The following is a 10,824-nucleotide window of genomic DNA, read 5'->3' as shown; positions in this document are numbered from 1 at the left end:
GATATAGTGGACATTGGTCAGTGTGTCTTTAGCCCTTGCATAAATAGGCTAATGAGCACAACTTGAAACACAGGTGAATCTCATGCTGTTCTATAAGACAATGAAGGGACCTTCTCAGTATTTAAATATATATATTTCTTTATATATTTAAGAAATATATAATATTTCTCAGTATTTAAATATAACTATATATAAAAATATATATATTTCTATAACTGGGGTATATATCTGAGAATAAAACCAATCTCCTGTAGGGTCTGAGAAGGCATTCACCATCTTCCTGAAAATTTTGACATTTCTAATGTCAATCATCTCTTTAGAAACGGAAAACAGTGATAGTCCTTGTTGAACCGGAATTACTATCAAAATTCAAAAAGCTGACCATATTCACTAAGCCACAAGCCAATCTTATTTAAATCAGGACAGTCCAACAGAAATATTCCATCAGTCATTCATGATCTGAATTCTAGTGTATGAGATCAATTTAAATATGATACACATAGAAAGTCATGAGACATTTCTGTTTTGTAATAAATAAGGCAATGGACAACTGTTACTAATTAGTAGCTTTTTTGAGATAAGCTATCGTCTTCCCTTTCTCCCTTCTTCATGCCAGCGAACATCACTTTTGTTCCAGGGATGCACTTCTTGTGATTCTCCAAGTAATCCATCAGTGTTTCCTCTCCCCAGGTGATGCCTTTGTTCTTGTTCGGATTTGTGTAAGAGAATCCTGCAGTTTGACCTGTCTTTCACCCGAACAGACCATGGAGATTTGGCCCAGTCTTTTGCTTGCCTCCCTTTTCCACAATATGGCACAGGGCACACTTCTGAACAGAAATCTTGTCCTTCTCAGCGTCACCCATTTTTAAATCGTTCCTTCTCCTCGCACTCCTGAGAGGTTCCTGCTTTAAGCCGCAAGCAGAAGGTCCCACTCTCTAAGCCCAAGGACACACCCCTATGGTCATTTGAAAACCTCTCTATACATTCTTATCCTTTCCTTCAAGAGGTGTGTTTTACGGCTCCTCGTAGGGTTCTAGGTCAAGCCTAGTGAATCTTTGTAACCAACACATTGCAACAGTTGTGATGCTAGATAAATTCCTGGGCTGAAATTTCAGCCAACTGACATTATCAACTATCACCAGCTGAGGGCGCTGTGTTGGTCCGCCGCCCTGTGCTTTTCAAGCACAGGTCACAGGTCACTGGTTCTCGGTTTCCGTATTTCCTTTCATATCCTGTAGAACTTCCGGTAATAACGTAAATTACGGGTTGTCCGCCGGCAAATTGACTCAGGTGTGTTTATATGGATATGTCTTAATTCACTGTTAGTTTGGAAAGATAATTTTGCCGGATTGAGAATTCTGCTGACGTTTTATTTATTTTTGTTCAGTATCAGAAAGATTCTGCTCCATTATCTCGGTTGTCTATGGATTCTATTGAGAAGGCCGCCATTGTCGTTTCTAGGGAGGTAACGTATCTTTCTCAGAAGTTTTGATTTTTGTACACTTCACTAATATTCTTTATATTTCATATAAATATCTAAAAGTCATTTACTACTGAAATATTTTTAAATTTAAATATCTGTTTTGTCAATTCTAAATTTTCCATTTGTGTAAATAAAAGGATAATTTATTGGAATGGCAATAGCAACTAAATATAGAAAGAGCAAAAATATCTTATTAAAAAAAACACAAGGCAATGTATTTATTTTTTTTTCTTACTAAAATGCATAAAAAATATGCACAGACTGTACATAACCAGAATTTGGAGGGCATATAAAATGGTACTGAGTTTTTGGAAATTAATTTGCTATTTTTTACCAATACTTTAAATTTACCTACCTTTTTCCACCATAATTGGCTTTCTATGACTATATCTGACAGAATTTGTCAAAGATATGTATATAAATATGGCTACAAAAAGGCACAACAGCTATTTTTAGTACACTATATTGTATTCACACTGTAAATACATTGCAGACTTTACACCCAAATAGATCTTATATAATTGCAGAAGATATCTCCAGGACATATTTTTAATAAAAAGCAAGCAAGTTTATTTCACATATATTTACAAGTAAATAAATATTACTTATATAGATGTATAATTATATGTATGTTTGTTCAGGTACACTCTTCATTGCTAATCATGGTTACTTCTGTCAAAGGATACATATCTGTGTTTTTTGGAAATTTTACACTGAGCACACATCTTACTTTTAATCAATAAAATAAAATAGTTACATGGCAGCATATTACTGATGATTCTTTTTAACTGTCTACTTTATTTTTATAAGTAGTATGATACAGTGAGAAATTATGCTTAAAACCAGAATTATGACAGAGGTGGGTGGGAAAGATATAATATGAAAAAATATAGAAAATTTGCATAGAGAAAAATTTTATTTTTATATGAACCACTTATAAGAAACTGACCTCTAATTAGTCAGTGAAACCATTGTACTGGAGGTGATAAGTATAAGTGTCAGAAAGAATGCTTTTTTCACTGTTCTACTGGGATTAAATGTCAGGTGTAATGTAGAATTTACTTAATATCCAGGAACTTCTCTTGCCATGATATCAGGAAAAGTGACAGCAGTAATCAGGGTCAAAATCCTCTCAATTTTTACCTTATCAGTGTACAGAAAAAGACTTAAAACTATAATCTTGTTGTATAGGGTTTTCATGCCATTTCTTATGATGTGTATGAAATGTTTAGTGAGAATTGCTGTTCTTTAGAAAAATGTGTTTAGATTTAACTGTGTGGAATCCAGCAATATTGCTAAATGCAGTTCTTAATTCTAATTTGTTACATGTAGATTATTTTGAGATATTCTGGGAACATAAATATCCAATTGAATAAAGATGTGTTCATTTCTTTTCTTGTTAATTACTTATGCATTTTTAACTTTTGCATGCATTGTCACCCCTAGACCTCCATAAAATGTTGAAAAAAACTAGTAATAACAGGTATCCTTGCCTCCAGTCTTATCTCAGGTTGTGTTTCTCAATGTTATATTACTAATTATGATATTTGCTATAGTTTTCTAAGGCTTTTTTAAAACTCGTAACTGGATGGTAAATTTGCCTGATGGTTTGTCTGTGTTTGTGGTGAAAGTGACAGGGTTATTTGTCTTTGGAGAATTGGTGTTAAAATGTTAAGCCACTTAAGAATTCAGGTTGGCATTAAACTCAGTTTGTTCATGGGTAAGAACAATTGAAATGTGTTTGGATTCATAAGAATTTTTTTTCTTATGTTGTCATGATGCATATCAATCTTCCTTTCCTATACTGCCTTTGTCAGTTTAGTGTAAAATTTATAAGGATGTCATTAAATATTTTGGTTAGTGTTTTTATTATTTCTATTCCATGTAATGGGTTGAGCAAGACTGGTATTATTTATTTCTGAATTTTATTGAAAAGTTTACACAATCAGGCATCGGACTGTAGAAATCATTTGTAGGAAGGAATTTTATTATGAATACAATTAAAACCTATAGGATTTTGGAAGTTTCTTGTTTTGTTGCAGTGTATTTTTCTGGAATTTTGTCAGATCATATAATTTCAAATATTATATGAGGGTCTCAACCATCTACAATGATAATCCTGGTGTTGATGATGTATGTCTTCCTTTGTGTGTGATCAGTCTTGCCAGGAATTATAATTTTTTAACATTTAGCCCCCCAAAAAATAATTTTGGGGTTTATCAATGTTTTTATTTTTCTGAATTTCATTAGCTAATTCTAATTCTTTTAAACCCACTATCTTATTTTGCTTGTTTAAATCTGCTCTTTGCCTCTCAGTTTTTAAGGTGGCTTATCAGATCTCCAATTTTCAGGGTTTGTTCCTCTAGTTTTAATGCTAAAATATTTCTTTAGACACATTTTGGTGGACCCCACACATTTTTAGCAGCCTTTCTTAGGTGTGAGTGAAAGTGAAAGTTGCCCAGTTATATCCAACTATTTGGGACCTCATGGATTATACAGTCCATGGAATTCTCCAGGCCAGAATGCTGGAGTGGGTGGCCGTTCCCTTCTCCAGGGGATCTTCCCAACCCAGGGATCAAACCCAGGTCTCCCGCATTGCAGGCAGATGCTTGACCAGCTGAGCCACAAGATGTAATTGACTTAAAATGAACTGCACGACTTTGAAATAATGTAACTTTTGAGATATTTATATATTTGTAAAATCCTCTCCACAATTAGGTCTTCCCTGGTGGTTCAGATGGTAAAGAATCTGCCTGCAATGCAGGAGACCTGCATTCAATCCCTGGGTCAGGAAGATCCCCTGGAGAAGGGAATGGCTAGCTACTCCAGTATTCTTGCCTGGGAAATCCCATGGACAGAGGAGCCTGGTGGGCTACAGTCCATGGGGTCACAAAGAGTCGGACATGACTGAGCGACTAACATTTTCACCACGATTAAGATGATAAACACATTTATCCCCCTCCCAGGTTTCCATGTGCACCTTTGAATTTTTCCTCCTTCTGATCCAGTCAAGCTCTCTTCTCTTTCGCTCTATGAAATTTTTCATACAATTCTTTGTGTGCATATATGCTTTCTTTTTTTTTTCTTATATAAACATCAAGAAATGGAATTGTTGGGTTACATGATATGTGTTTCTTTAAGATACTGTAGAAAATACTAAGCTGCTTTGTAATCTGATTATATTATTTTACACACTACCAGCAGTGTATCTGGGCTTCCCTGGTGGCTCAGACCTGAGGTAAAGAATCGGCCTGAAATGCAGGAGACCCGGATTCGATCCATGGGTCAGGAAGATCTCCTGGAGAAGGGAATGACTACCCACTCCAGTGTTCTTGCCTAGAGAGCAGTATATTAGGGGCCCAGTTATTCTATATACTTGCCAGCACTTATTCTGGTTAGTATTTTTAATGGTAGCACTTGTGATAGGTGGGCAGTGCTTTGTCACTGTCACTCTAAATTGCACGGATGTAACTAAGTCCTTGTTCTTTCTGTCCCAAGAGTCCCTCGTGAGGGGGAAAAAGTGGGCTGCAGACCTGATACTAATCCTTTCATTCCCTTCTCCAGGGGATCTTCCTGACTCGGGGATGGAACCCGGGTCTCCTGCATTGCAGGCGAATTCTTTACTGTCTGAGCCACTAGGGAAGACCTTTGAGTGTACAGTTATAGTTATTGGAGATATAGAGATAACTGGATGCTTTTATCTTCCTTCAGGGGGTATTTCCTTTTGTTTCTGGGAGGCAGCTAGGGTCGGAACAGTTCAGTTCACTACAATCAGTGGTTGAGTCTTTTGAAGTTGGGTCTCAGGTTTTATGAATAATTTTCTATTTCAGGTTTATATTGACGTTTAGAACATAGGCCCTTAAGGACGTTAAATTCACCCCTGGGTTGTTTTCCAGATCCTCTCTGCCAGGGTGGGCCTTGAACCCAGTCTGTGTTCCCTGGCTTGGTGAGAGGACTGGAAGCCCAGATCATCTGCTTAGGTTGGCAACTGCAACTTTTTCTTAGCATCCTGTGTTGTTAGTCACCTCCTTTGGATTAGCAAAAGGCTTGTGGGGAAAAGAGGTACCAAATTTGTGTCTCATTGCCTGGGTTTCTCTTCTGAGATCCAATTTCTTCAAATGCTTGCTTCCTTTGGGTTTGTGATACCTTTGAACAAAATGTTTAATATCTACCAGCTTTCCTAGTTTTTCTCAGTGGTATGGTTGGGCAGAAATGTCTAGTCTACCATTACTGGAAGAAGATAGCCCTGCACATGCTATTCTTTGAAATATGTTTTAGTTTTAATTATTTTTCCTCCTAGATTCAGTTTTCCTGTCTTTTGCCAGAATGTTTCTTTAGTTTCCTATATGTGCCAGGTATGCATGTGCAGGTACATTATTGAAGTGTAGCCTAAAGGAAAACAGACAAGTAAATATGGAGTATATTATAAAAGATAAATTGTATAGTAATCTTTTATGCTGTAATAATAGCCAGAATACTTACCTGTGGGCTTTCCAGGTGGCACTGGTGGTAAAGAACCTGCCTCCCAATGCAGGTTGGGATGCAAGAGATGCGAGTCCAATCACTGGATGGAGACGATCCCCTGGAGAAGGGCCTGGCAACCCACTCCAGTATTCCTGCCTGGAGAATCCCGTCCTGGACAGAGGAGCCTGGTGGGCTATGGTCCATAAGGTCCCAAAAAAGTAGGGCACGACTAAAGCAACTGGGTACACACTCACATACGCATTTACTTGTATTATATATACTGGTTACTCAAAGGATTCGCATGTGGATCTTTAAATTATCTTGGTCTATTTAGACTTAAGATAGTACCAGTTTCTGTATGTGTAGCCTTACAACAGGATCAATCCATTTATTCTCCCATTTTGCTCTTTTGTCAAAGATTTTATTTAAATGTTCTTATTTAAAAACTTAAATTGATTATATATAATTTATTTTCACCCTTTAATTTTCTTAAATATATTGTATATTCAGTAAATGCACAAAGCTTGTTAACAGTTAGATTAATTTTGCAAATCATGTACTTTACATCCAAAGTGCTACTTTGTTTTTACTTCAGGGAATCACCTTTTTAAACAGAAATAATGGGAAAAAAGTATTATTTTATATTTAGCCGTATATCTTCCCTATTCAGTGTTCTTCTCTCTTTTGTGTAGTTTATATTAGATATTTTTCCAGTTGAGCCTAAAGAACTTGTTATAGGGTATATATCATTTTTGGACAGGGACAAATTATCTTAAACGTTTTTTATGTGTCTGTATCTCATTTCACTCTCAGTTTGGAAAGATAACTTTGATAGATAAAGAATTTTGGGTTGATAGTTTTATTTTTCTTTGAGCATCGGAAAGATGCTGCTCCTTTATTGCAATTTCTCTAAGGATTCTTTTGAGGGTGCAGTCATCATTTTAATCATTATTGGTGCTTTATTTTTCAGAAGTTTTTTTTTTCTGGTATGTACTTATAAACTTGACTAATATCTACATATTTCACATAGATGTCCCATATATAGTTTAGTGATAAAATATTTAAGCATTTTAATTGCTATTTTATCAATCCAAATTTTTCCAGTTGTGTAAATAAAGATAGATTATTGGATTAACAATAATAACAAAAAAGCTAAAAAAGAACCCAACTCATGAGAAGAAATATTTTACAAAAATTAAAATATTCATTATTTACTTTCTGTCTATATATATATATAAATGTCTGCACATATTGATACAGATTAAAATGTTACATACATTCTCATGTGAAGTTAATTTAATGCTAATATTGACATACATGAAAAATTGTATGAGAACAAATAAAACTCTTGATAAATAATAATAAATGTTTCATACAACAAAAACCAAAATGTTTATATTTATAGTGATTATATGCTATGTAATAGCATTCAATTTGGCAGGCAGTCTATATCCGAAATGATTTTTATAAATATAGTACATATTAGAATAAGTTCATAATAGGTTCTATATATATATGAAAGCAACAAGGATATATGTATATATACATATGATTAATATTTAATAATTTTGTTTTAAAAAATATTTATGAAATGTTAGACTATTTCTTTAACAAATGGAATAATTAAATAATCAAACAATTATGAAAATAAATGAAGACCATCAATATGAGAACAAGAACACACTACTTATTCAGAGCTTACTATAAAGCAGGAAATCAGACAATGTCACTTGTATTTGGCAGAGACATGAAGGCAGGTAGGTGAGTGGGAAAGCTTTATGGTGGAGAAAAGGGAACGCGTCACATGTGCCCCAAATGGAGGTTGTTAGTCTGAGGAAAGTAGAGTCCGGATAAGTAGAAGTGGAACGTTATATATATTTGCTTAAGGAATCATACTTGGCTTTCTCTCGTTTATCCTAGGTTAGGAGTAGGGGCAGAAATTAAGGAAGTTGGCCATTACTGATTAGGCCCTCCCTGTTTTGGACCAGTTGATGCAGAATCTGTGGTTTGGCTCCACCGGCTACTTGCTGCAGAGCTGTGGGTGAGAGTTCTGTTTTTGTATATGGTCTGGTCATTGTCAGTTTGTACATTCAGTGTCTCACAGTTAAAAACAAATATAAATGGCCAGGAACTGTTTCGAGTATACTCAATAGTTATTGCATTTTAAACAGATAGTAAGACACTTTTTATCTTGATACAAAATTATGGAGGGAGAAAAAAATGATACTGGGTAAATTTTTGAAAATTAAAATGGTATTTTAAAGCAAATTTGAAAAATTGCCTACTGTTTTCAAACAGTAATTTTCCTTCTAGTACTATACTCAACAAAACTACTCACAAACCTACACAAAAGTATGCTTAAAAATGATAAAAGGTTTATTTTAGGTAAATTATATTGTGTTCTTTTTTTTCCCATTAATTTTTATTAGTTGGAGGCTAATTACTTTACAATATTGTAGTGGTTTTTGCCATACATTGACATGAATCAGCCATGGATTTACATGTATTCCCCATCCCGATCCCTGCTCCCACCTCCCTCTCCACCCGATCCCTCTGGGTCTTCCCAGTGCACCAGGCCCGAGCACTTGTGTCATGCATCCAGCCTGGGCTGGTGATCTGTTTCACCATAGATGGTATACATGTTTCAATGCTATTCTCTCGAAACATCCCACCCTTGCCTTCTCGAACGCCTTCTCCCACAGAGTCCCAAAGTCTGTTCTGTATATCTGTGTCTCTTTTTCTGTTTTGCATATAAGGTAATCATTACCATCTTTCTAAATTCCATATGTATGCATTAGTATACTATATTGGTCTTTATCTTTCTGGCTTACTTCACTCTGTATAATGGGCTCCAGGTTCATCCATCTAATTAGAACTGATTCAAATGAATTATTTTTAATGGCTGAGTAGTATCCCATTGTGTATATGTACCACAGCTTCCTTATCCATTCATCTGCTGATGGGCATCTAGGTTGCTTCCATGTCCTGGCTATTATAAACAGTGCTGCGATGAACATTGGGGTGCATGTGTCTCTTTCAGATCTGGTTTTCTCGGTGTGTATGCCTAGAAGTGGGATTGCTGGGTCATATTGGTTCTTACCATGACTATTATATAGATTTACAACTAGACAGTTCTTGTATACTTGAAGAAGACATCTCCAAGTCATATTCCTAATAAAAAATAAATTGCAATTTATTTCACAAGTGTGTACATGTGTATAAGTATATTACATTTGCAAGTGTATATTTGTTCACATACACATTTCACTGTTAGTCATGGTTACTTCTGTGAAGAGATATACATATACTTTTTGGGAAATTTTATACTTAGTACATGCTGAATTTATAATTAGTAAAAGGAAATCAAGGAAATGCATGAATGAATATGATTAGTTTAAAATATTTTCCTTTTAAATGTATAACAGGAAGGATGAAAACGTTAGAAAGAGTTAATTGTGATCCACTTAAAAAAAAAGCAGTTCTGTAGTAAAAAAGCTGAGCTCTAGTTTGTAAATGAGATCAGTGAATAGAGGCTGTTAAGTAAACTTGTCACAAAGAGTGCTCTTTTCATTTTTCTCTTGGATTAAATGTAGTATATCATCAATCTTATTTTATATTCTGGAGCATCTATTACTATGATATCAGAAAAATGACAATAATAATTGAGGTATAATAACTCTCGAGTTCAGTTCAGTTATCTGATAATTATGTTGAAAAACACCTTTAAAAACGTAACCTTGTTCTGTAGAGTTTCATGTCATTTCTTAAAATGTGTATAGAGAATTCACTAAGAATTGCTTTGTCAGAAATATGGGTTGCTGTTTGACCATCTGGTTTCCATCAATCTTGATAAATGCAGTTATTATTTGCATATATTACCTAGAGATTGCTTTTAACAATAGCAACCTACAAGTTAAAGTACATTACAGAAGATAATTTTGTGGTAATTTGTTTGGAAATATAAACATGCAGTTTGCTAAAAAGGCAAAATGCTTTCATGCTTTTCAATATTTATGCCTTATTTTTTCTCTTTCCTTGCATTAGTGCCCTGGCTAAGACCTCCCTAAAATGTTCAATAACTTGTGCTAAGTAGGCATCCTATTCTCATTCCTCATCTCAGGGAGAGGTATTCAGTGTTTCGCTAGGAGGTATAATATTTGCTGGAAATTCCTGAGTATTTCTTTTCAATCATAAATGAGTGGTAAATTACATCAAATGGTCTTTCTGTATCTGTTGTGATGAGTTCAGTTCAGTTCCATCACTCAGTCATGTCCTACTCTTTGCGACCCCATGGACTGCAGGATGCCATGCCTCCCTGTCCATCACCTACTCCCCGAGCTTGCTCAAACTCATGTCCATCGAGTCGGTGATGCCATTCAACCATCTCATCCTCTGTCATCCTCTTGTCCTCCTGCCTTCAGTCTTTCCCAGCATCAGGCTCTTTTCCAATGAGTCAGTTCTGCACATCAGGTGGCCAAAGTATTGGAGTTCCACTTCAGCGTCAGTCCTTCAAATGAATATTCAAGACTGATTTCCTTTAGGATTGACTGGTTTGATCTCCTTGCAGTCAAAGGGACTCTAAAGAGTCTTCTCCAACACCACAGTTCAAAAGCACCAATTCTTCGCCACTCAGCTTTCTTTATAGGCCAACTCTCACATCCATACATGACTACCGGAAAAACCATTGCTTTGACTAGGTGGACCTTGTCGGCAAAGTAATGCCTCTGCTTTTTGATATGCTGTGTAAGTTTGTCATAGCTTTTCTTACAAGGAGCAAGAGACTTTTATTTTCATGGTCACCATCTGCAGTGACTTTGGAGGCCCCAAAAATAAAGTCTGTCACTGTTTCCATTGTTTCCCCATCTATTTGCCATGAA

At 35.5% G+C, this 10,824-nt stretch overlaps 1 pseudogene; it reads right to left on the bottom strand.

Moving 5' to 3' along the window:
• Positions 1-456: 456 nt before the first annotated feature.
• Positions 457-863, bottom strand: LOC136154035 (cytochrome c, somatic pseudogene; annotated as a pseudogene).
• Positions 864-10,824: the final 9,961 nt, after the last annotated feature.

The sequence above is a fragment of the Muntiacus reevesi genome, chromosome X (genome assembly GCF_963930625.1).
Source record: "Muntiacus reevesi chromosome X, mMunRee1.1, whole genome shotgun sequence".
Taxonomy (NCBI): domain Eukaryota; kingdom Metazoa; phylum Chordata; class Mammalia; order Artiodactyla; family Cervidae; genus Muntiacus; species Muntiacus reevesi.
Note: the sequence above shows the minus strand (reverse complement) of the source record. Positions and strands in the feature narration are given on the sequence as shown.